This window comes from Electrophorus electricus, chromosome 22, assembly GCF_041902795.1.
Source record: "Electrophorus electricus isolate QZ-2024a chromosome 22, ASM4190279v1, whole genome shotgun sequence".
Classification (NCBI taxonomy): domain Eukaryota; kingdom Metazoa; phylum Chordata; class Actinopteri; order Gymnotiformes; family Gymnotidae; genus Electrophorus; species Electrophorus electricus.
In genome coordinates this window covers 15,555,924-15,580,748 of record NC_137518.1, presented here as the reverse complement: position 1 = coordinate 15,580,748, position 24,825 = coordinate 15,555,924, and the positions used below count along the sequence as shown (strand labels likewise).

General features: G+C 42.3%; 1 protein-coding gene across 2 annotated transcripts in view; it reads left to right on the top strand.

Annotated features, from left to right (window-relative positions):
* The window catches only part of pnp4a (purine nucleoside phosphorylase 4a), an 86,556-nt gene that overhangs the window by 39,503 nt on the left and 22,228 nt on the right, over nucleotides 1-24,825 (top strand). The window contains exon 2 of one of the 2 annotated variants that reach the window (XR_014119298.1): nucleotides 23,831-24,035. The exons of the other annotated variant lie outside the window; for it this stretch is intronic. The gene's annotated coding sequence lies outside the window, so the exon portion shown is untranslated. The remainder of the gene's footprint in view (nucleotides 1-23,830; nucleotides 24,036-24,825) is intronic. 2 annotated transcript variants of the gene reach the window in all.

The window sequence follows — 24,825 nt, the reverse complement described above, 5'->3', positions numbered from 1 at the left end:
CTAATTTTAATGACCTCTTTAACCATAAACATCCATTAAACACACGTGAAACACATCAGTACTGTTTTAGTTTCACATGTCAAGCAGCAATTTAAGGATGTCACATCTTATTTCTGATTAAACATTTATTTATTTAAATATAAAAAAAAAAACCACACAATTATATTTGAACATTGCTTGCCAGCGCTTATCAAAGTGGGATACAATGTATTAGCCTTGCTCATCACTAAACATCGCAACCAGAGCAGTTGACAATGAAACAGAGGAGAACCCTCCCCTGCTTTGTGTGTAATAACTGCCTGCCAGCCGGTGTGAACAGCCCAGTGCCAGACTCCCTTTTGTTCCCAGCCGCTGCTACTCACGTCCTCCACTGAACAGTGATTCATTACCCCCTCAGACATGGAAAACCTAATTAATGGACATACAATATACATGCCAGACAAGCGGATATGGTGTGCCTTCATGTCTCCGGCTATCGCGAAATGAATTTGACTTGGCGTGACATGTGTATCTCCAAATACCTGCAGTATAGGCCCTAATCTCTGCGGGTATCTCCAAGGACCTGCGTTTTAATTTCATGGGTATAATACTAATTTGGAGTGGGGGAACATGGCAGCCAGGCAGAGTGACGGTGACTGGGGTAAGAAGAGAGCGGGTTGAGGGAGAGGGAGGCGGCCGTGGAGAGAAAGGAATGACCGTGACTAATCCCCACTGCTGGGTTCTGCTAGGGAAGTTATTTCCACAGTGATCCCAAATATGCAGATTTTTTTTATAACCATAATAAGACAAAAAAAAAAAAAAAGAGAGAGAGAGAGACTGTTTTATCAGTGCCCGGGAGCAGTCTGGGCTTAGTATTTACGCATGGAGGATTCTCGGGTGGTTTATTAGGACTCTTAATTTTTGAGAACGCGATGCGCTCTTATGTTGGACCAAGAACTGAAAGGGAGAGGAGTTGTAAAATGAGGCCAGTCACTGCGGTGCGCCTCCAGGCTACGTATGCGTTCCCTCGTATCATTTGGTGCTCCAGGGAAGAACTTCTCTTCCCCATGCAGCCCTTATGGGACACAGTGAATCCTTAATAACCTCAACAGGAACCACAATAAAAAAAAAAAATACTCATGTATTTCTCTCGGCTCCCTGGAGCTCATCAGTGAATGCACTACAGTCAGATGTAGTTAACAGCTTTTTGTGACCATGCTGTCATGCTGCTGGGATGTACTAGGACATCCTTTTGATGAATCTTTGCTATAAACATCTGCTTGTTGTCACGGGATGGTCTTCCACAGGAATGATCTACTCTAGTTTTCTGTTTTCGTAAAAACAGACAATGAATTATTTAGCGGCACCATGACTGAAAGCATTTGATTTTCCACCGTTTTAATAATGGAGAATTACAAAATGTGGCTCCATGCAAATTTGGACTAAAGAAACACTTTGCTAAATATATAAATACCTTGTGTGAAGTGTCTGCATGTGACACTTCAGCCTGACAGCTCTGGACATTCTCTAAAACTGTGCACAGGACTCCTTCATTCAAGATTTAACATGTTTCTAATGGATGTTGACGATTCCTGGCAGGCTACAAAGCTCTGTAATTTCTTCACTAGCTTTAGATAGCCCGAGTCAGGCTTCTCCCTCATATCCCCTGTTGACAAGCCACCTCCCCTAAGTCCTCAGAATCCATTTACTCCATTTATAAGCCCACTGCCCCTCCCCACCATGTAGAATTTTGCCTGTCTTGCCTTTTTCCTCCCCTCTCCTCTGAGACCCTCTCCTCCCCTCTCCTCCCCTCTCCTCTGAAACCCTCTCCTCTCCTCTCCTCTCCTCTGAAGCCCTCTCCTCCCCTCTCCTCCCCTCTCCTCCCCTCTCCTCTGAAACCCTCTCCTCTCCTCTGAAACCCTCTCCTCTCCTCCCCTCTCCTCTGAAGCCCTCTCCTCCCCTCTCCTCTGAAACCCTCTCCTCCCCTCTCCTCTGCAACCCTCTCCTCCCCTCTCCGCTGAAACCCTCTCCTCCCCTCTCCTCTGAAACCCTCTCCTCCCCTCTCTTCTCCTCTTGTCTACACCCCTCTCTTCCCCTCCCCTCTGCTCTGCTCTCCTCTTCTCCAAGTGCAGATCTCCAGCTGTTCAGTGTTACACTCCCCTAATCAGTACGGAAACATATACCAGCTACTGCAAAGAACCTAACTGGCTTTATACACACACACACACACACACACACACAGGCACACACATAAACCCACACACACAATCATACACACAGAAACATACACATACAAAAATTGGGGCATTGCTTTGCATGAACAGTTGCTGTGTCAATGTGTTAGTCCTGGTATTCCTGGTTGTTCCCACATTGTTTTACTTTTTTCTCAATGCGTACACATGATTTTTGAAACTACAGCTAATTTTTGCAAAACTCTACAAGCAATCCCCAAAACACTCACAATATGAACACACTTGGTGTAAAAACACACCATTTATTCAATTGAAATCTTCAAAATTTTAAATTTTACACCAAATCTCTACACACAGACCAGCAAATCAATATTTTTCACCATCCAAACACTGATGAGAAAAGTGCAAAGCATTGCAATCTCTTTTGTATTTTTACTGTGCAGTGCATGGCAGTCTGCTGTAAATGGTTCCAGTCATCTCTTCATGCATTTAGTCAATACAAAAAACAAAAAAGAAATGAAAGAAATATATGGAAATGACAAAAAATTAGGCTGCATCCTGTCTCCTGTTTGGGTCTGGCCACAGCACCTCATCTACATCACACACAATGGTCTCTCTGCCAAGACATCGGAGACAGTATTGTTTGGAGGTACACATCCAGCCATGGTATGCTTCCTCATCTCCCAGTGCTGGTATATTCCCACAGGCCTCCTCCATTGCTTGAAGATGGGATATGCATCCATAAGGCATGCATATCCATAAGGCATGCATATCTTCCACCTTCCACCTCCATGAATGCCTCAGCGGGGTTTAGGAATGGTGAGTATAGTGAAAGATACAGAACAAAACATTTTGGCTTGATGAACAGTCATGTTGGACAGTAACGTTACACAGATGATGACAAAGCTGGATAGCTCTGGCCCATTCCTGTGCTCATCGGGAATCGATGTGTTGTGTAGGATGTGAGCAGGGATGTATGGGTCAGGAGTGGCATGGTGATGCAAGATCCCATTTTGTACAGTGGCATTACACACAGTAATGTTGCTCCCTCACTGCCCTGAAGCACGGATAACGCATAGCTAAAAGTGCAGGACAGAGTCGCATTGATAGAGTTATGGAAAGCATCTAAGATTTTGCATGGGTTTGTTCAACAGTGTTTTAAAAATGATTTTGTGCAGGTGAAAGAAGTTGGGGCTGTCAAGTTATTCTACTAGAGGAAGAACCACAGATTTGGTTCCGCCTGGTTTTAAAAGTAGAATGGGTAGGGACTCTTTTAGGTATGTAGCTGCAACTCTGTCAAACTGGTTGCCAAGGTGTTTTAAAATAATTGATATTATGTTTTAAGTTTTAAAAATTCTTAAATACCTAAAATGAAATGGATACAGCAGGGGGTATGGATAATAATTAGATTGATACATTATGTATGATATGTTTTTAAATGTAAATACATTTTAGGTGCAAAGGAATTGTGATAATTTTTTCCTGTTTTATTAGGCCACGTTGGTTATTTTGCATCTGCTGCCTAATACGGGATTTGGTATTGCATAAGGGACCTTAGTGTAAATAAGTCTTTGGACTCTTTTGTGTTTTCCCAGACTGTTTTATTATGGGTAGCGCATGGTGTATCTATGTGGATATTATTTGCACAAAATGTGAAATGGTCTAATAAAATCAAATCAAATCAAACACACACAGTAATGTTGCCCCCTTGGCCTGGAACACTGATAATGGCACGTTACTCTAAAACATTTCTTTCCTTGCACTTTGTTTTAGTTCAGTCAAAGCCAACCTCTTCAACACAGATGTACTCGTGAGGAGCCGTGGCAACATCTAGCTCTATCATTCTCAGCCATGATAAAACAGTATTACAGAATACTGTAAACAGACAGGGGCAGTCACTGTGGTATACCACTATTCACTGGTATACAGTACCAATGACAACAGTAGCAATAATAGAGAATGCTTACCTGCACATATTCACAGTTGTTCCACTCTATCGGCGTTCTTCTCCAACGGCACGCTGTACAGCTGCCTCATGTTTAGTTGATACCGTTGAAGAATATGGAACAATGCTGACAAGCTGACTTGATATTATTGATATTATCGAAGGTGGCGTTGGCTGTGAGAATCAGACTGTGTACTTCTCGCAGTTGAATGTTTGCTGTGATCTTGTTGGCAATGTGCTCTTCCTGCTGTGGGGTAAAGAGCTGGTTTCTTCCACCAACAGGTTTCTTTCAGTACTGCAAAAACATGATGGGAATGATTTGGGGTGATTTTTTTGGAGCCTGACACAAAATTTCTTATAGCCAGCCTGACCTTTCAATGGCTAAACATCATTATCACTGAACTACCATCGATATATCCATTGCGGTACATTACAGTCCACTAGTGATGTAATAATATATCATAGTGCATAATGTACAGCATCATGGTGCATAATGTCTGATGATATCAGCTACTGTGAAGTAGTCTGGCCTTGCCAGCCTGCCTCATACTTAAACCATGGCTCACCACATGATCAAGCAGGGTGGCCTGGTTTTCAACCATGATTCTTTAACTTCTTTCATGTCCTCATCTTTATCCTCCCCCTATCCTCATACCCCATCCTGTCTCCATTGTTGTCCAAACCAAGAGGACTAACCTGTTGCGTTCAGAAAACAGTTTAAAAGTTTTAAAGGGCATTCTGAAATGGGGAAAAATTTGCTTGATGTGGCATCAGGGTGCTTAGCATGAAACATTTGCAGTGGAGCTAATTGATTGCATCTTCTCAGAGCTTAAATGGGGCAGCTTCCGTTGCCCCTGCCCTCTGTTCCCTTCCTGGTGTAGCACTGAGGTGGAGGTGTCTCAGGGCGGGGTTACGTCAGAGCTGCTTTAATGGTGCCTGGGTCCTGCTGGGTAGGTGGTGACGTGTGAAATGCCAGCGCCGGGGTGCACACACAGAGCGACGATGGGGACCATGCTGAGGAGAGAGCTCTGATGTGAAGATCAGGGCTGAGAGATGGCCAACCAGAGTCTAGCTTTCTCCCAGACCTATATATATATATATATATATTGTACCGTATTGTACCATAAAACCCAGTATTTGGATCTGCTCAAGCAGTTTATGGTAAACACAGCTGCTTTGGCTCAGCTGAACTTAAGATGTTCAAAAATACAATACATAGAAAAGACAGAGCATGTATACAGAAAGATATATGCATAGTTGCTGAGATATTTGTTGAGTCCAACGCCTACAAAGTTTGGATAAGCCCAGCTGGGCACACCTGAGCATGGTAGGAGTTAGTTCATCACTAGATGGTAGAATCCCATTTTGCATCATTCACCTTGCACTGTTTGCAGTGACAGCAAACTCCTCCCTCTCTTCACAAATGGATCAATACGTTCTACCAGTTTCTATCAATTCCCCTAGTGAGACTATTGGTCTGTCAAATATCAGTCTCAAATATCAATAGCTGTGAGGACTTTCCAAGGAAGAGCCCATGACTGATCGATTTCAATCAGTCCCCTTTGCAGCTTTTTCAGCCAAACTTTTCCATAAGCCTTGCAAGACATCATTCCCTGATTCTCCGGAGCTCAGTGTTGACAGCATGGGCTTTTAGCCGACCCACATTTTCATCTGTGGACAGCAAATGTGCTTCCCATGGCAGCAGCAGGGCCTTTCTTGTGTTCCTCGTGTATAAATATTTTGTTAACATTAGTGGAATTGATTTTCATGGACCTGGTTAGACGAGAGAACGGATGAAGCACGGCAGAAGCCTCCCTCCAGAGTTAATGAGGCTGAAAATAGGGTTGACGAGCCCAGAAAACCTCCCTTGATCTTGGAGAGGGGGGGGGGGGTGAGTCTGCTCCCGCGCCTTTGACTGTTCCAGAGAGCTCAAGCTTGGGGGGGTGGGAGGCGAGGCAGAGACGAGCCTGGCAAAGCTCTCAATCCGCCAAGGCACATGAAATGGATTTGGAAAGCTGTGCTTATGTGAAGAAGGCTGTGGGCAGGAGTCAGTGTGTGTGCATGTGTTAGAAGCATGTGCGGAATGGTCTCTTGTGGGTGTAAAGATGTGGCTGCCACTCTGTGTGTGTATGTATGTGTGTGTGTGTGTGTGTGTGTGTGTGTGTGTGTGTGTGTGTGTGTGTGTGTGTGTGTGTGTGTGTGTGTGTGTGTGCGTATGGGGAGTACAAAGTTAGACCACTTCCATTGCAATACAAAGCTAACTATCAGTAACATGTTTTTAGATGCCTAGATCCAGTCTAATACTGTCCTGCAGGCTGAATGTCAAATCTAAATGAGACTCCCTGCAAACTGATTTAAAAAGCAAGTTTGACCAGTTAGGCCATAGCAACAGCCGTGTCTCCAGTCAAGAGAGCTGAGCAAGGTGGCAGATGTCTGCTGAACACGACAGGGGGGAATCTTAAGAGAGGGGTGATCAGCACCATGATTGGTTACTGGATTTAACTAGAGGTCTAGGAGGAAAAAAAAGCAAGCTTACTGCCAAAGGTTCAACGCAAAGATAAGCCTTCTGCTTAAGCCTTCTGCTCTGCTTGGAAAAATCTAATGACAGCAAAGGATATCTGTTCTCAGGCCTGCATTATATTTAAATGCTCATCCAAATGCTTGTGGGGCAGTGTTAGTGTGTAGGCTGTATACAATATGTGCTTTTTACTTCCAGTGCAAGCATTGCCACCCTGATGACTATTAATTTAAGGGATTTTATGGTGAAAATGATTTGCCAGCCCCACATTAAAGCTTTGCTGAACTTCTCACCGAAGCATTGTACATACTGTTGTCTTTAGTTCAACATAAACCTCAGTACCCAATTTCATGCCAAGTTTACGTCTTGAGCTGGTGACTTGGTCTAAAAATATTAAAACAGTGCTCAGATTTTAGTCTGTCTAGCCCTTCCTTACAGTTTCATATTTGCTCTATTTAAAGTGTCTATGCACATATTTAAGTCACTGAGCAGGTGGGTGTGTCAATGTCTCATTGACACGCCCACCTGGTTGTCCTGTTACTGGCCTCTATAACACATGTCATATAACCACAGAAACAACATAGCAATCCTATAGTCTTATTATCTCAAGGTGAGAAAATGTAATTGTGGATATGGACATTTGAATACATTTAAAGGGCTTGTGTGTGTGTGTGTGTGTGTGTGTGTGTGTGTGTGTGTGTGTGTGTGTGTGTGTGTGTGTGTGTGTGTGTGTGTGTGCATATGTTATTCCCCCTCTGTCCTAACCCAAATTAACTATTTTACTATTTTTCAACTTGATAGGAGCATTAAAAGACAATATCATATTCACCTTTAGGATTAAGGCAAAATGTAGTTAGAATCAGACTAACTGCAAAAAAGCAGAGTACTGTGTCACCAGCTGGACCTGACAGATTTTCTCCAGTGATTTACATTGATGGCACTGGCTGATGGTCTTTAGGCCAAATGGCCAATCTTAAAGGTGGGGGTGGGGGGTGATTGGTTAATGGGACTTCAGTTAGGCTTCACCTGTGGTCCTGTATCTAATTCACACTGTTTATCTAATACACACTGTGAGTGTGTATAAGTGAAAAATACTACATACTGAACAAATTCCTTATTATAATATTAATTACTATATCACTTATTATTCATTATAACCAGATATGCCAAAAAGGTCTAACTGAATGTGCCTACAGTGATATTGAGAAGGGAGCAGAGGAGATTAAAAGAAAACAACTAAATAGCCAATGACAATGAAATACAAAGCTCACAATCACTATCCACTGGGACAGACACCATTCGACACCAGCCTCTATTCGAAGGACCTCTGTTCAAAACATCCTGTTTCTCTGGAATGTGTAGTGAAATGTGTACTTCACTACATTTTGAAATCTGAATATTATATATATATATATATATATATATATATATATATATATATATATATATATATATATATATATATAGATAGAGATAGATAGATAGATAGATAGATAGATAGATAGATAGATAGATAGATAGATAGATAGATAGATAGATAGATAGATAGATAGATAGATATAGTTGACATGCATGAATTGTATGATTGATGATTGGGCTCAGTTACCACAATGAGCCACAGCTATTTCCTCTCCATTTGCATGCATTTAAAAATTGTATGCGTTAATTATACAAAAAATAACAAAGAGCTTGTTAACCCTCCACGCAGACATTCATCTCTCTGGAGACTTTTCTCATTGCCTGTCCCAGGTGTGTGAGTGCCAGACACGCTAGCTAGCATGTGTACTAGTGTGATATGTGACACAAAACACAGCAAATCTGTCAGCATGCTGTTAGCTTCCAACAGCAGAGCCTCTAATCAGCTCCAATTTCTTATCCAAACGGAATAAATGTTCAGCTAATTAAAGATACTATCCAGTAATGAAGCTCAAGCTAGTTTTGTTGGTAGCTCATTTTAAGTGGTAAATATGGTTCAGACAGTTCAATACCAACTTGCAAAGCTAAACTTGCTATGCCTTGCAGAGTGACTCAAAGATTGTTTGATCTGTTTAGAATCAGTGAGTGTTCATCAATACATTGATCTGCTGTTTGACCTACCAACTGCCTTGCTTTCTGCATTAAACTCATTCAAGGGCAGAGGGGAGGTGTCATATCAGTGAAATGAGACTTTTAACCATGAGATATTGACCATGTACTTTAATAAAAACAGTAGAGTCATCATTATCCAAGTCCACTCAGGGCATGCTTTACCAGAAGAGTCTTCAGCAGACACAGATCTTGTAACCTGCACAATCAGAAAACATCTGTCTCCCCATTGCATTCAATTAATAATGTCAAGCCAAATCACTAAGATCATCTTCCTTCTGTGGATCGAACTGTCAATAGTTCTCTCTGAGAAAGTTGAAAACAGTGACGTCATTTATAAATATAATTGTTTGAAGATTCATCCTTGATTTAAATCAGTGATTAACCACTGGTCCAGGGTGTCATCAGTGGTTTGCCAAAAAGTTTTGAAGTTGCTTGTTCTAGAAAATAAATTCTCTCTCTAGAAAATTGAGAAGGAAAACTGCTCGCTCTCGAAAATAACTGCTGTAAATTGTCTAGAAAAGGCATTGGGAAGGAAAGAGTTGATTCCAATGCATGTGTGTTGGGCACATGTGTGAGACACATCCCGCAGCAGACTTAACTTACATTTGGGGCCTCCTTTTCCCACTACTGTCCACATGTTGTGAAGAAGCCTGACCACATCTTCTGTACACTCCTCTCCTCTTTTCCTCTCAGATTCTCTCCCTCTCTTTTTCCCTCCCATTCCCTTTCTTTTTTCCATGTCTCCTCTCCTCCCTCCCGCCTCGGCACAACGCCTTCTGACAGCCCGCCTCAAATCCCATGATACTTATTTATCCCTGAGCAAATATCGGTGCTGAGCGGCACGGTAATTACCATTCATTTCCATATTTTAAAAAAAGGTCTGATGTGTATGGAGGAGTGGGATGCGGCGACTCGTGTTGTGTCTGTGGGCAATGGGCTGGCTAAGCAAAAAGGTAAATGTCAGGTTGATTACAGTGATCTGTGGCATGGTCTTGATGATCTTCCGCTTGTTTAGCCATCCAGAAAGAGAAAGCGAGAAATGTATTAGCCTTTGGTCAGCCTATTTGGGATAATTCTCTTACTAGCATGCCCCCTTTAGAAAACATTTGTTTTAGCATGTGAGAGGAACTACAGTAGATCACTATTCCATTATTTTGTTTTTCATTGTTCTTGGTGGTTTTCATGTTTTGATGTTCCAAAGACATTCTGAGAAAGCAAATCACCTGCAAACTGTACTCAGCTGAAAGCAATGTAGAAAAATGGTAATCAAGTTTTTTGCATTGATGCAAATAGTGTAATCATATTGACTCTGTCATCCTTCATGTGACTTTGCATGTCTTCACACGTCCTGTCCCACAAAAACACAACCTGTTATCTACATATATCCTGACCTGGAGCCACATGCTCTGATGTCATCTACTGCACTAAATACTTCAAAAAAAAAAAAAAGAATTATCACACCTTTAATTAGAGGCCTTGCTAAGGAGCCTGAAGAAGTGAAAAAGAATCACTACTGTTAAGAACCAATCAACATAATATCATAAAAACACTAAACTTGCCCTTAAGTAACCTTATTCTTACAGCATACAAATCCATGTTTCCATGGTCGTATCTACAATGGGCTCTCATAGTTAATGTTTCCCACCATCTGACCTCCTCGTCGAGGCCCAGCCTCTGTTCACCCTTCCTGGGTTGGAGATGTTTACTTATTGTCAATCACATATGAGGCCTGACCGAGTGGCTACGGGAGGCCTGGCTTTTTATAATGGGACGTCAAAAACTCCCAATGCTGTATGGTATTAAATAATGGATGACAGGTGGGCCTGATGTGTGATGGCAAAGCCAGTATCCTCTCAATAATGCAGCAGTATGGGGGTGGGGTTGATGCTCCTGTCCACTGGGAAGAGATTTACATAGCTTTTATTTTATTTGATTCATAGATGTGGGGGGGATGATCAAAGTCTAGCTATAGATGCCCCGCAAACATCGGTGTATCACGGTTTATCGTGATGCTAGCCATGAAGAGTTGGTTCATATATAATATTAATGAGTGTGCGTGGTGGAGGCAATGACTGACTTTATTTGACTGAGATTTAGCAGCTCATTTGAACAAAGTGCTCTTTACTGTAGAACCTTCTCACCACAGAACACCCTTGGCTTGTAACATCTCACTGAAGGCAAGTCCCTGGCTATTAATAGGAGATCATAGCAAATCATATAGACTTTACTAAAACCTGTGCAGAATTTCCGTATCCACAATGTTATAATGTGGTATTTCTAAATTATTAAGCAAAAAGCCTACATGGATATTATGTATAATACAACAAAGGTATTTTAAGTAACAGCGTCTTCTTTTCATGTGTCAGCTGAGCATCAGAGCTGAGACTCCTTTGAATCCAAACCATTTCAGGGAAATGGAGAGTCAGCTCACTGCCAAGACGCTGTTGACCATCTGCAGAGAAGAAATCCACAATAATCAACTTGAGGAAAAGATTCAGGAGTAAGCGGCTTTTTCAGATGCGCTCATAGAGGAGCTCCCCTCTCATCCTCTGTCAGAATCGGAGCCTTTGATTTTCACTTGGGATGTAACAGCTCAGGCAGCACTGCGACTTTCAAACACTTCCACGTCTGTTTTTATCACCGCATGCAGCATCATTATAATCAGCCATTAAGACAGCACAGCCCTGCTGTGATGTGGTTGGGTGGAGCAGCCTTACGTGCTACGCACAAAACAAGACACAAGCCTTCAAGAGTGAGGGCTCGAGTTTGTGATGCACCGTCTCCATGCTCTTGACTCTCCACATCTCTCTGAGCTCGTTGGATCTCTTCTACTTCTCCACAGCTCTTCTCTCCGAGCTCCTTCTGGACCTCGTTTCCTTCTCAGTTCTTGTAAAGGCTCTGAGATGAGAAGGCCCTTCCTTGTTCGGCAGTGTGAAACGCAAGTGGCTCTCGCTCTAACGCGGACGAGCAGCACCAATGGTTATGCCTCCCTGTGGCCCCTTTATATCCAACAAAAATCTGCCCAAATTTTATACCCCACAGTGCTCCACCACTGTGCTACACCTACTGCATGCACACCTGAATAATTCATGAGGTATCAAAGACAGAAGACCTCACTCTGATCCATTCTTTTTTTAAGCAAAAAAGTCCTTGTATTCCTTCCTTGTCCTGTGGTCCTTCCTCTTCTTGTGTTTCTTCCTCATGCCACCATGCTGCAGGTTGTGTGGCAGACACAGAAGGAATGACCGAAATTAGTCTACAATGTGCCACCTGCATGCAGTCTTGCAGTTTCTCTGGAGATGCAGCAAATGCTTGAGTTTGGTTTCTTACAGAGCAGTGTAGGATTTACCCAGTGTAAGTCCAGACCTGAATAAACCAGCATCTGATTTATCTTTTGTTGCACTGGTTAAATGCCGAGTCACAAACATCTTCTGTGGGATTGTCATACCTGTGGGGTGAGTTCAGTACTTGTGGGGTAAACCCAATAACGTTGCTTCTTTTGTCCTCCCAAGTGTAGACTTGAGAAAGCTCTGGGTCTTTCCTAGACCCTGGGGGTGAGTTTCATTGTCATCCCTACTGGAATGGCTTGGTGGCTGAGAAAATAGAGCTGTCTGAGTGCTAATTCAGGATCACAAGGACAGGGAGGGCATTGGCAGCTTGGGCCTAGAGCAATGCATACATCTGAGTCTGTAGCTTTTATAGGCCCAGTTATACCTTAGAGTTGACACTTGTCTCTGAAAAACAGTCCTTTATTAATTTTTTTTTTTTTAAGATTCTTTCTAAAATGTTGCCTTTTATGGAATTTTATTATCTCTATGCAGAAAGCACACTTTGAAGTGCAAGTACTTCGAAATGTAGTCTGTTGCTCTCTTGTGTAGATGAAGATGTATTTCTTGTGGTTTGCCCTTTTTATCATTCCAAATGAGTAAGGATGTAGGTGTGTATGTGTGAGCTTGCATGTGTGAAATTCATGTGTGTGTTTTGTATGCAACCACTGTGAGTCACAAGCTTAAGAAACAGATGTGAGACTTGAGAATTGTCCCATGTTTCTCTTTCTTCTTCACCTCTGACTTTCTTTCTTTCACACTCTCTCCTTCATTTCTCTCTTCTTTTATTTCTCTCTCTTCTTTTATTTCTTTATTTATCTCTCTTTCCTTTCTCTCTCTCTCTCTCCCTTACTCTGTGTTGTCATGGCATTTGTCTGAGGAGCATCTTGTAAAGCTTTAGTGGCTGGAGTTTATAAACTGGCGGGGGGGGGTGTAACTCAACCAGAAACACAACAGACAGAACCAAGATGAGAGGTTTCTAACACCCAACCTCCTGGAAAAAGACTCATCCCTTCCCCATCATTGTCTGTCCCCTCAACCCCACCCCCATTTATACACACACACGCACGCACGCATGTGCACACACACACACACACACACACGCACACACACACACACACACACACACACACACACACACACACACACACACACACACACACACACACACCTACACACACACACACAAACACACCCTGCAGCCAAAAATAGGGGGAGGCCCATGAGTAGGAGTGAGGAGGAGGGGATTTGGAGAGGAATTGGGGCAGATAGATTGAGAAAATCATGACAGCTGCAGCAGACCCTGGGTGGGTCCATGTTGTTAATCTATGCAGTGTCTTTCTCACCTAATTGTTCCTGTTTACCCCCCCCCCCCCCCCCCCTTCAGCAAAAGGGCTGTTGAACTGACTACATGCTTCTCTATTGAGCGAGGGCTGTTGCTACGGAAGGGCCTCCGACCACATGTTTACTCCTGGAGTGAGCTTGCGTGGTGGGTTACCACATCACTCTCCCAACTCCTCAGCCCCTGCTTCACTTGGGCACAGTGGTACACCACTAAGTGTGTCCTATATTCTTCCTAAATATGGTTATGAATTCAATTAAAATCAAAATAGGTATAACTTTCATGTATTACAGGGGCAGTGGAAGCTCAGTGGTTAAGGTACTTGACTTGGCCATGCAGTTGCGTAATAGCCTCATGGGTAATTGTTACCGCCCACTGACAAAGTAACAGGAGCTCTGGTTATCTCAGTAACATACACATACATGGTAACAAGAGCCCTGGTTATCTCTTTAACAGCCACCAATCACCGGAAAAGACAAACTTCAGCCATAAGCATTAAAGCAATAAACCTCAACCAGGATTGCACCATCAACAAACCTTCATAAGCACTCTTCACATCCTCTGCAAGTACTGTGGCAGACACGTGGGTGCGTCTAAACAACAGGGTTGGAGGTGACTGATATCCAAACTATCACTCTGATAAAGGGTATCTAAGCTTAGTGATAGAGTGTTTGTCTGAAAGTTAGGTATCAGACACGCCAAATCTTCTCTCATTATTTCATCCTCATTCCCCAGTCTGAATATTAGATGCTGGAACCTGAACTAGTGAATGGGAGCGTATGTGGGGAGAGGGGAATTTCAGACCAGTGCTCTGTTACAGAGACCCAGACCTGGACCAGACGTGCTTCCTCAACCAGAGTCATGACTGTAGGCTAGGGAGGTTTAATTAACCCTGTGCTGCTATGTCCTTGTAACAACAGCACCAGGGACAACTGAGACTGTGTCAGACGTCCGGTAACATCTGGAGTCATCTGCAGCACACAGAGGTCTTTAACAGGAAACATATTCAGAATTCTAAAAGCTATGAGTCCTGTTTACTTTTGTAATGTAAAAATTCATTATATGTTTCATTACATGGAAATATGCAGAAAACCATAGAGATTAATCCATACTAGGTCTATTTGCTTATGATTTGTTGACACAGTATTTAAGTTCTTTGTTGACATTTGTCCAAGATATTTTGAGCATGACAGATCTGCAGTGTTTCAGTCTTCAAAATCTGTTCTGCACACAGCACTGCATAGAGAGCACCACCCAAACCGAACGGATATGGTGCCAGCTTCTAAAAATATGTCTGTTTCACCTCAAAAGTCCTAGCTTCATAATGAAACCCCATCTGTTCTCGTGAGAAAGAGACAGCTTATGTATGGGAAGCACAGGTGCTGTGCTCTGCACACCCACGTCCTGTGTTGTGAGAATGGAAATCAAAGAATCATGAAGACAGAATGGGGTTCTCTCTCTGCTTGATGTATTTAATCAAATACACATTTGATTCAGGTTCAGTACTGAGTTCAGTACCACAAACCATCAGGCCCCACCAAAGCGCTTCCACACAACTATTGATTCCAATGGATTCGTTGGCTTTTAATCATAGCTGGTGCAATGCCAGGCTTCTTGAGAGTAATGAATTATTAAAAAATAGAATCATGCACCCATTTGCCGATAAATTATTCATGGCTGCATAAAGTATGCCGCATTTGATCAATTGTGATTTCATATTGTCAGCTGAAAGTACTCTAAAGGATACTTCTGGAAGAGAGGAATAGGAGGAAGTGGTGAGGTTTGCTTTATGTTTTTAGAACACTCCCTTTCTGCAAGATACTCTACTGAACTTTTTTTTTTAAATCACCTTTGCTAATGAAAGGCTGAACACAGGGTCTATGTGTGTTTAATGCATTTTCAAGACCTTGACCTTCTCTTTGTGCATAGAAATAGCCTATGGTGCATATGAAAGCTTGACTTCCATAGTCAATGACTGGAAAATTTGCACATTCAACGCAACCATTACTCACTCATGTCACCTGAATTTTACAACAAAACTGGCCTATTTTAATGTATGGAATATATGCGCAGCCTTGCTATAGAACATTTTTTGTCACTAAGACACTGTGTAGTAAAACCTTTCCTTTAAGCAGTATATTACAAGGGTTTTGCTTGTTGTAAATTAGATTTTGGCCAAGTATCACTTCCATGGTGTGAGTACAATAGACTACAGGCAGCTTTACAGACATTCTTGCTTGCTTAAATTAGGCATTGGGATTAATACAATGGTTTCTGGAATTCTGCATGCAGTGAAATTGAGAAGCTAAAGATGTAGTGACATCTACTGTTCGATGTGGGAAGTCACCCAGCGCTAGGATCGGTGCTTCAGTGCTTCAGCCTGCTGCTGATGCCAGTGGACAGGGCTCGCAGCACCTTCTGAGACACGCACAAGCCGCTGCAGGCCTGTTCCATTTCAGATGTGGCGGGGCGGGGTGGGGTGGTGGAGATACAGAGGTCTGCAGTGTTATAGGAGTAAGGGGAGCTACATGGAGCTGCAGTGTGGGAATTAAAATGTGGGGAATGAGCGCAGTGGGCAGCAGAGAAGCAGAGTGTCATCGAGACGCAGCAGGACAACCCCCACGACTTTCCCAGAGTGCTCTCTCCCTCCCTCCCTCTCTGTCTCTCTCTCTATATATTTCTCTCTCTGTATGTCTATTTCTCTGTGTCTCTCTCTTTCTCTGTCTCTTTGTCTCTCTCTCTCTCTCTGTCTCTCTCTCTCTCTCTCTCTCTCTCTCTCTATTTCTCTCTCTGTATGTCTATTTCTCTGTGTCTCTGTCTGTCTCCTCAGGGTAGGATTAAACATCATGGGGAGCCAGGAGCTTCTCCCCTCTCCAGAATTCCTCTGATCTCTGCCATACATACTGCATAAGCATAAGCAGTGCACACACACACACACACACACATATACACACACACACACACACATGCACACACACGCACACACACATGCGCGCGCACACACACACGCACACAGACTCAGTTGCAGTGGGTTGGTATTCATGCTTGCTGATATATGCAAAATTATTTCAGCACAAACCTCTGCTGCCCACACACACTGACCCCAGGTTGAACTCCTTGTGCTCTTTCAGAGACTTTAATGCCATTCAAATCTCATCTATAATATGAAGTAATTTGTGAATTTATGTACTGCAGGAGATATCACCTGTAAGGGAATAACAAAAAAGAACAATAAGTATGTCTTTAGATATGTATATTATTTCACCTAACTTAACCTCTTTGACTCTGTATTAGATGGTCAGTACATTTGTGTGTTGCAGTAGACACATTCACTCCTAGTAGTGCCACGAATACAAGACCAGTCACCAGATGCCCCAACAGGGTTTGGTGTCTGTGAAGTGTTATCATCCAAACCCATTTTGTCATTATTCAAGCTGCCACTAATAAGAACCTTCCTTTTGAGTCCTAGGTGTGTTCAGTATGCAGCTCATAGCAAACGCATGCCAGTACATGAACGAATGAACACACACACTCACACACACACACACGTCTATTTCCACACTGCAAAAACAACTCCCTATCTTAGATTGGCGTGTCACCCCCCCGCCTCACCCAATAGTGTAACTAACACCACAGCAGACCCCCTCACAGGCATGAGGTACCAGCTAGCCCAGCCTCATCACTCATCTAAGAGAGGGAGACAAAGAGACTCTGAGACCAATGGAATCTAAGAAAAAAAGGCTTCAAGGGAAGACAACTTGTTCATGAGGTGGTGAAGTTACTTTAGGTTTATCTGGATATGTGCTGAGAAGGGTCAGTGGGGATGTGTGTCTGAGAGGGCATGCATATCGTCATAAGATAGCATAAGAACGTAGACCTGAAGACTTTGACAATTCAACCGAGGAATAAAAAAGTGTATGAAGTAATGAAAGAAACTAAGCCGTTACTATGAGGTCTTCCACCCAGACTTCTGAAAGCTCCCTCTAATGTCAGCAAAATATGTGGAACTTGAAAACTTCTCCTACATGCACACTCTATCCTTTACTGTCAGTGAGGTTTTTCATTAAGGCTGCATTTAGTAGCTTTGTGAAAGGTGCAGAGTTATCGGTACACAGTACCGCCAACTTCACAGTTTACAGGGTCACTAATGCTAATTCTCTTTCCAAGTAATGAATAAACTTCTGTTACCAATACAAGTGTAGGTCTCGTGCTCTCTATAAGATGTCCTTCTGCACTAGTAAATAATCCGCTGAGAAAAAAAAAACAAAAACATAATCCCCTCAGAGAGGAACGCTAGAAAAGAGTGGTAGCAGTATGTGAGGAAAATGTGTGGGGAGACTGATGTGTGAATGAATAATGTAGATTAACATTTTTTGTTAACTTACCAAACAGACAGTAATGCTGTACCAGGCCGAGAGACATCCCTCTTTTTTAATTGAAGGGGCACAAAAAAACTATAGGTCTGACATCTTAGAACAGGGAGTTTTATTTGTAGCAGAATTAGAATAATAGCCAGACATACACACCAGGGAATTACTCGGTACAATAGAATGATAGAACAGCGATAATAGTTCACAGGGAATGAATGGAACCGGAGAGAATAAATAGTATAATACAAAAATCACTCTTCCAAATAAATATGTGCTCCCTCACATTGTCATAGGCATGTTTCTGGTGCTGTATTTCCCCAATGACAATGGCTCTCTCCAGCAATTTCAAAAGCACAGCTTATAACACAGAATGCTACATAGTTAACACAGTTAATATATTTTCCAGCAAATGCTCCAAGTTCACAGCCATGTTAGCTGGCCTTAACCATGAATGTAAATGTACAAAGAAATACTAAATTACATGAAGAGATTTTCGAAGCTAACTGATTACCCTATGTAGTCATTACTGTAGTCAAATACGGTTGGTTATCAAAAGAGGCTAATTTTATTTTAGTGGATTTTTCACAAGATCTAAGTGGTGTTCCAAAATTTGCATATTTATTCGGATTGGTTAGTTTACCTACCTACAAACTACAAACACCTCTGCCATTCAGATACTGTAGCTAATTTTAAAATGTAAACAACATTTTCTAAAATTATGCATATTGAAGTTAGGGATTGATTTTAAAAAAACAAAAAAACAACACACTACTGAGATTTTAAAAAATCAAGGACAAGCCTCCTTTTGCCTCGTATGATAAACCACCGGTGGAGAAGAGTGTCCATGCTGCCGCCCTGATTCTCTGCACAGTACCAGGTTTACTGTGGCACAGTAACAGGATGTGAGCACAGGGAACCATGTCTGACAGCTGGGGCAGGTTCCCAGAATAACGAGGTCAGCCTAGCACATGAGTGTTAGTGTGTATGTGTGAGTAAGAACAATGTGGATGTGTGTATGAGGGAGAGAGCATGTGTATGTGTGTGTGTGAGGGATAAAGGGTGTGTGGGTGAGCCAAGATGGCACTGGAGACCTGGGGACCTCTGTCATCCATCTGCAGCCTCTGTGTTGACATAGTGCGAGAGATTACTCTTAGCTGCTAATCTGGAGTAGTCCTTAGAGAAGGCTCCACTGTACAATACACAGAGGAGAAACAATACTTTGGAGATGGGTTTAGGGGAAGCACTACTGAACGATATCCAAACACTGCAACAAGAGGTTTTTCCATGGCTTAAACACTCAAACAAATCTCCTGGGTGCTTGAAATAACAACATAAGCAGTAATTATCTGGCAACCAGGTTATTGATGTCTGTTTTCTGTTAATTGTTAGCACTTCTGAAATTCAAGCAATTAGTGTCCCATATTATTTGGAACTCCATCAGACACAATGTATTGTGCATGTATGCATGTATGTGGGTGCACTTGCCTGTGTGTTCAAAGTTCAAGTTCAAAGTTCAAAGAGGTTTTATTGTCATTTCAGCTATATACAAGTACACAACAAAAACGAGACAGTGTTCCTCCAGGACCATGCTGCAACACAAAACAACAGTGCAACAGACAACATGCTACACAAACAGTCCAATATAGTGCAAAATAAATAAACATTAAATAAACAATAATAAATACAGAACAGGACAAATGCAAAATGAGTAGACAGTGCAATTATTTAGTGCAGTACACAGTACTGGGAATATGTAAAGTGAGTTGTGCATAGGAGTCAGTGACATGCTACACTGAACATAGCAGTCACCGGTAGCAGCCAGAACAGTTCAGAGTATAGTGCTGGTTTAGTACAGTACTCTAGCAGCAAGTAGGATAATGTGCAAGACTGCAACAGGAGTGCATAGTTTATTTGTGTGAGGTTTGACTTCAGCACTAGTTCGATGCAAAACAATGTGTGAGTGTGTGTATAGATATGTATGTATGTACGTATGTATATATGTGTGTGTGTGTGTGTGTGTGTGTGTGTGTGTGTGTGTGTGTGTGTGTGTGTGTGTGTGTGTGTGTGTGTGTGTGTGTGTGTGTGTGTGTGTGTGTGTGTGTGTGTGTGTGTGTGTGTGTGTGTGTGTGTGTGTGCATGTGTATGTGTGTGTGTATGTGTCTGTGTATGTGTGTGTGACTGTGTATAAGCATGTATAAAAGTGCCGATTTTGGAATCTGAATTGGAATTGGAGTTAGCCAGAACACATTGGAGTGTTCAGTTTTCAGCTATGAACAAATGAACAAATTTGTGAATGTGAGTCAAGACTTAAATGTAGGTGTACGTGTGTATGTGTGTTTATTTGGGGAATGTTGCCATCTATATTTACTCTATATCCTGTATAACAGAAGTACTATCAGAATTGACAATAATGATTACTACTTATACGGTTTTGTGGGGAGATGAAGCAAGACAAATGTAGTCAAAGTCAAATTTATTTATATATATTTTTACAACAGCTATGGTCACAAAGCAGCTTTTCAAATGTCCAAGTCCAAGTCCCCAGTAAGCAAGCTAAGGGTGACAGTGGCAAGGAAAAACTCGCTAGAGCAATAGGAAGAAACCTTGAGAGGAACCAAGACTCAAAGGCTGGCTGACAATGGACACCACAATAGCAACAATATAAACAATAAGGAGCAGAATAAGTAGTGAGTGAGAAAGAAAAATAAAAATAAAGAAATATGCAATGTCTATTCTTGGTTTCTAAAAGTCATAGTCTGGTCTCGTATATTCATCAAGAGCAACGGCGAAGAAGTTGGCTGGGGTGGAGGTGAGGTGGGCCACAACAGGGGGCCATCAAGGGTTTGTGGGAGGAGGCATGGTAGCTGAGACGGGTTGAGGCTCTGTAAGAACATGACATCAGGGGTGGGTATGCCTCGTTAGAAAGAGAGAATAGATTATTAGGCATGTCCAAGTATGAGGGTATGTAAATTAGGGAACTATAATGTGCAAAGATGGAATCTGGCAGATCTAGCTATGGAAGCACAGCTAAAAGGAAAGAGCCAGAAGGAAACACAGGCATGAGGGCACCCTGGAAAATCAGCACTCTGCTGTTCTCAGTCAACAAACTTGAGTGACAAAAGAGTAGTGAAGTGACAGCACCATACCATCCCAGTTTACCAGAACTCTCAATGCCCATGTAGACATGGGGCTACACCTTTACCCAAGATGGGAAGTAGTTAATAAAATGCCTGACTGTACAGGTTTTCAGCCTAGGCTTAAATATTGAGACTGTGTCTGAGTCTCAAACATTTACAGGAAGGTTATTCCATAATGTGGGAACTTTATAGGAAAAGGCTCTGCCCTGATTTTCTTTTTCTTGGTACTAGTAAACAGCCTGCACCTTTTGATCTAAGCAGATGTGGTGGATTGTGACACATTAGGAGTTCACTAAGGTACTGTGGGGCAAGACCACTCAGTACTTTGTAGGTCATTAGAAGTATTTTATAATCAATATGAAATTTTACTGGGAGCCATTGTAATGTAGCTAAGATAAGAGTGATGTGATCAAATTTCCTAGTTGTAGTAAGAACTCTGACTGCTGCATTTTGAACCAGCTGGAGCTTGCTTAGACACTAAGTGGTACAGCCAGATAGTAAGGCATTACAGTAGACCAATCTTGAATTGATAAATGCATGCACTAGCTTTTCTGCATCATGTGAGGAGAGTACGCTCCCAATGTTTGCAATGTTCCTGAGGTGGAGAAAGGTGGTCCTATATTTATTGTATAATATTATTTACATGAGCTTCGAATGGGATCCATAATCACTCCAAGATCTTTAACTGTTAAAGAGGATGTGATTGTGAGATCATTGAGGTTCATTAAGTAATTAGAGTGAGGTTCTAGCCGTCTGTGTGCCTAATAGAAGCACTTCTGTTTTGTCAGGATTAGGAGAGTACTACTCCCAGTACTACTCTTATCTTATCGCTTCCATGACCTTCACACACACACGCACGCATACATCCCACTTCCCCTCCCTGTGTCACTTCCTTCCTCCTTACATACTCCTCAAACCCTACAAATACCTTCCCTGTGCTACTAATAATGACAGTTTCTAGTGTCTTGATTTGGGAATGCACTCCACATTTAGACAGAACGGCCTGGAGAAAGACATGACCAAGAGGCTACAGGATCTAACTGTTTTTGGGGCTCATCCAGGATTGTCAACTGGAGGTGAAATTGTCAATTGGAGGTGAAGTCTCTTTTACTATATTACGATTGACCTCCTGACTGGCAAACAAATTGTTAACCACTCCTAATTGTGTTTACTAGAAATCTTATATGAACCAATTAGACAAAATCTATTAAAGTCAGTAGTTTGTAACTTCTAGAAAACAGAAAAGGAATTAAGGAATTGATTATTCGATTGCTCCACTCCTCCTAGGGTTTGTGTTACAAAGTTCATTCTAATACCAGGAGGTAGAAATTGGTAGAAAATGTATGATTTGCTTTGTTTTAATGATTCATGGTGGATCTTATTTATTTCTGTATCCCTGTATGTGGTAGAGGAATTCCCCTATTGTGAAAACAAAGGGTATTGAATATGCAAGAACCAAGGCATGCCTCTCTATTAACATACCTGGAAAGTTCGACCCCCTTCTCAGTTTGGTACAAGGTGTGAAATAGAGAAAGTCCCACAAAAGGGGTCTACTATCGTATTTGTTAAACTTTTCGAGAAGGTCTGGACTGAAGAGGCAGGTCTCAGTAAGGATGACTGAAAACTGACTGAAAACTCTGAAACCTTACATTTATTTCCAAAAACTCAGCCACTGTTGTTAGATTTCATGTCTCTAAACTCATGATCCGCTGAATGATGCTCTGACTCATACTCGCAATTTGGCAGCCACTGACGCCTTCCCTAAAAAGAAGGTTAGATCATGCAATTGTGCATGCAATGGGGGATGGAAAATATTATTCGATCATGTATTATCATGTGATTCATATGTAATGATTCATATATAATCATGTTAATCCTTTTATTATATAATCTTATATGAATAGTTTAGTCTGCATACTCTGTCTCTGTATATTGTGTGAACAAAACGACTGTTGGAATGTTGCCTAACGACCTGCATGTGTCGTGACCTGCAAGTGTCGTAAAAAGGGATTAGGCTTATTTTATCTTGCAAACTGTGTCTGTCCTGGTGAGTGCTCTGGTACTGCAGGAATGTTCATCGCCATAAGGAGCAGGGAATGGGTAAACAGGGATACAGAGCACCCCTCTCTGGGGGTGAAGTCTAGGTATAAGGAGCAGGGAATGGGTAAACAGGGATACAGAGCATCCCTCTCTGGGGGTGAAGTCTAGGTATAAGGAGCAGGGAATGGGTAAACAGGGATACAGAGCATCCCTCTCTGGGGGTGAAGTCTAGGTATAAGGAGCAGGGAATGGGTAAACAGGGATACAGAGCATCCCTCTCTGGGGGTGAAGTCTAGGTATAAGGAGCAGGGAATGGGTAAACAGCATTACAGAGCACCCCTCTCTGGGGGTGAAGTCTAGGCATAAGGAGCAGGGAATGGGTAAACAGGATTACAGAGCATCCCTCTCTGGGGGTGAAGTCTAGGCATAAGGAGCAGGGAATGGGTAAACAGGATTACAGAGCACCCCTCTCTGGGGGTGAAGTCTAGGCATAAGGAGCAGGGAATGGGTAAACAGGATTACAGAGCACCCCTCTCTGGGGGTGAAGTCTAGGTATAAGGAGCAGGGAATGGGTAAACAGGGATACAGAGCACCCCTCTCTGGGGGTGAAGTCTAGGCATAAGGAGCAGGGAATGGGTAAACAGGATTACAGAGCATCCCTCTCTGGGGGTGAAATCTAGGTATAAGGAGCAGGGAATGGGTAAACAGGGATACAGAGCATCCCTCTCTGGGGGTGAAGTCTAGGTATAAGGAGCAGAGCCAGTCTACCCCTTTAGAGCTTTTGCTTCAGAGCATTAGCTCTCACATAGCTGTGTTTTGTATGTCCTATTTTCTTTATTAAATTACTCTTTTAATCACGTCTGACTTGCTGTTTATTCAAATTTCCACCACAGAAATTGGCCCAGTCGGCAGGATCAGCGAGGGGCACCACGCGGAGCAGCGGTGACTGAACTTCGAGGACGCTCCTCAGAGAGAATTTCTCGACTGAGCTGGAGAAAGAGGGAAACCCACAAGAATACGGGAAAGTACCTAACCAGGGAGTGATGTCCCGCTTGACTCAAAGTGGTGGTGTGCTCCGCCTGATCTAACGAACTGAAAGTAAGTGGTGGAAATAGTAAACCAATCGTTAAAAGTTCGAATATAGAAATCCGCCAGAGTTTGCCTGGGGGCGCGCCTGTGTAAGTAGCGTAGTAGGGAATACTAGCGCTCATAAAGGAGTCTGGGACTCCGGATTATGGGACTCCAATAGCCTAAAAGAGTTAGGCACACTGTGTAGACGTACAAGTGTAAGGGAAAATAGGCCCGGGCCGCCAGGACGCCCCATAGAGAAAGGAGGAAACTCTGTAAACCAGCACGAATTACTGGAGTGGAACTAATTTAAGCAACGTTAGAGACGTGATTAACAGAAAGAAAGAAAAAAGGGGGGGGGAGTCACCCGTACCCATATTATTCATATTATTTGGTTATATTGCAATCACATTTGTGCAACCCTTACCTACAAAAAAAATAAAAATAAATAAATAAATAAATGGGTAATGGGCAAAGTAAGGAATATGAATTTAGCAAAGACAAGTTTTCTAGTAGCCTGTTCTTCCAAATGAGTACAGACTATGGGGAACATGTAAATAAATATGTCCCGTTCTGGATTAAATACTATGGGTTTAATGCATCGGGGACCTTGAGTGTTGCATATTTACTTAAATTGGTTGAAAGAGTAAAGGTTAAACCAAGGGAGGCTTATAAGAAAGCGCGGAAATATTTTGACAAGAACAGTGAAGATATTCTGGAAAAGGCAGGCTGAAAAAAGACAGAGAAAGCAGGAGGTAGGGCATAGAAAAGGAAATAATGAAGTCTCTCAGTGTGTTTCCTTAGCTGATCCTGACCTCGA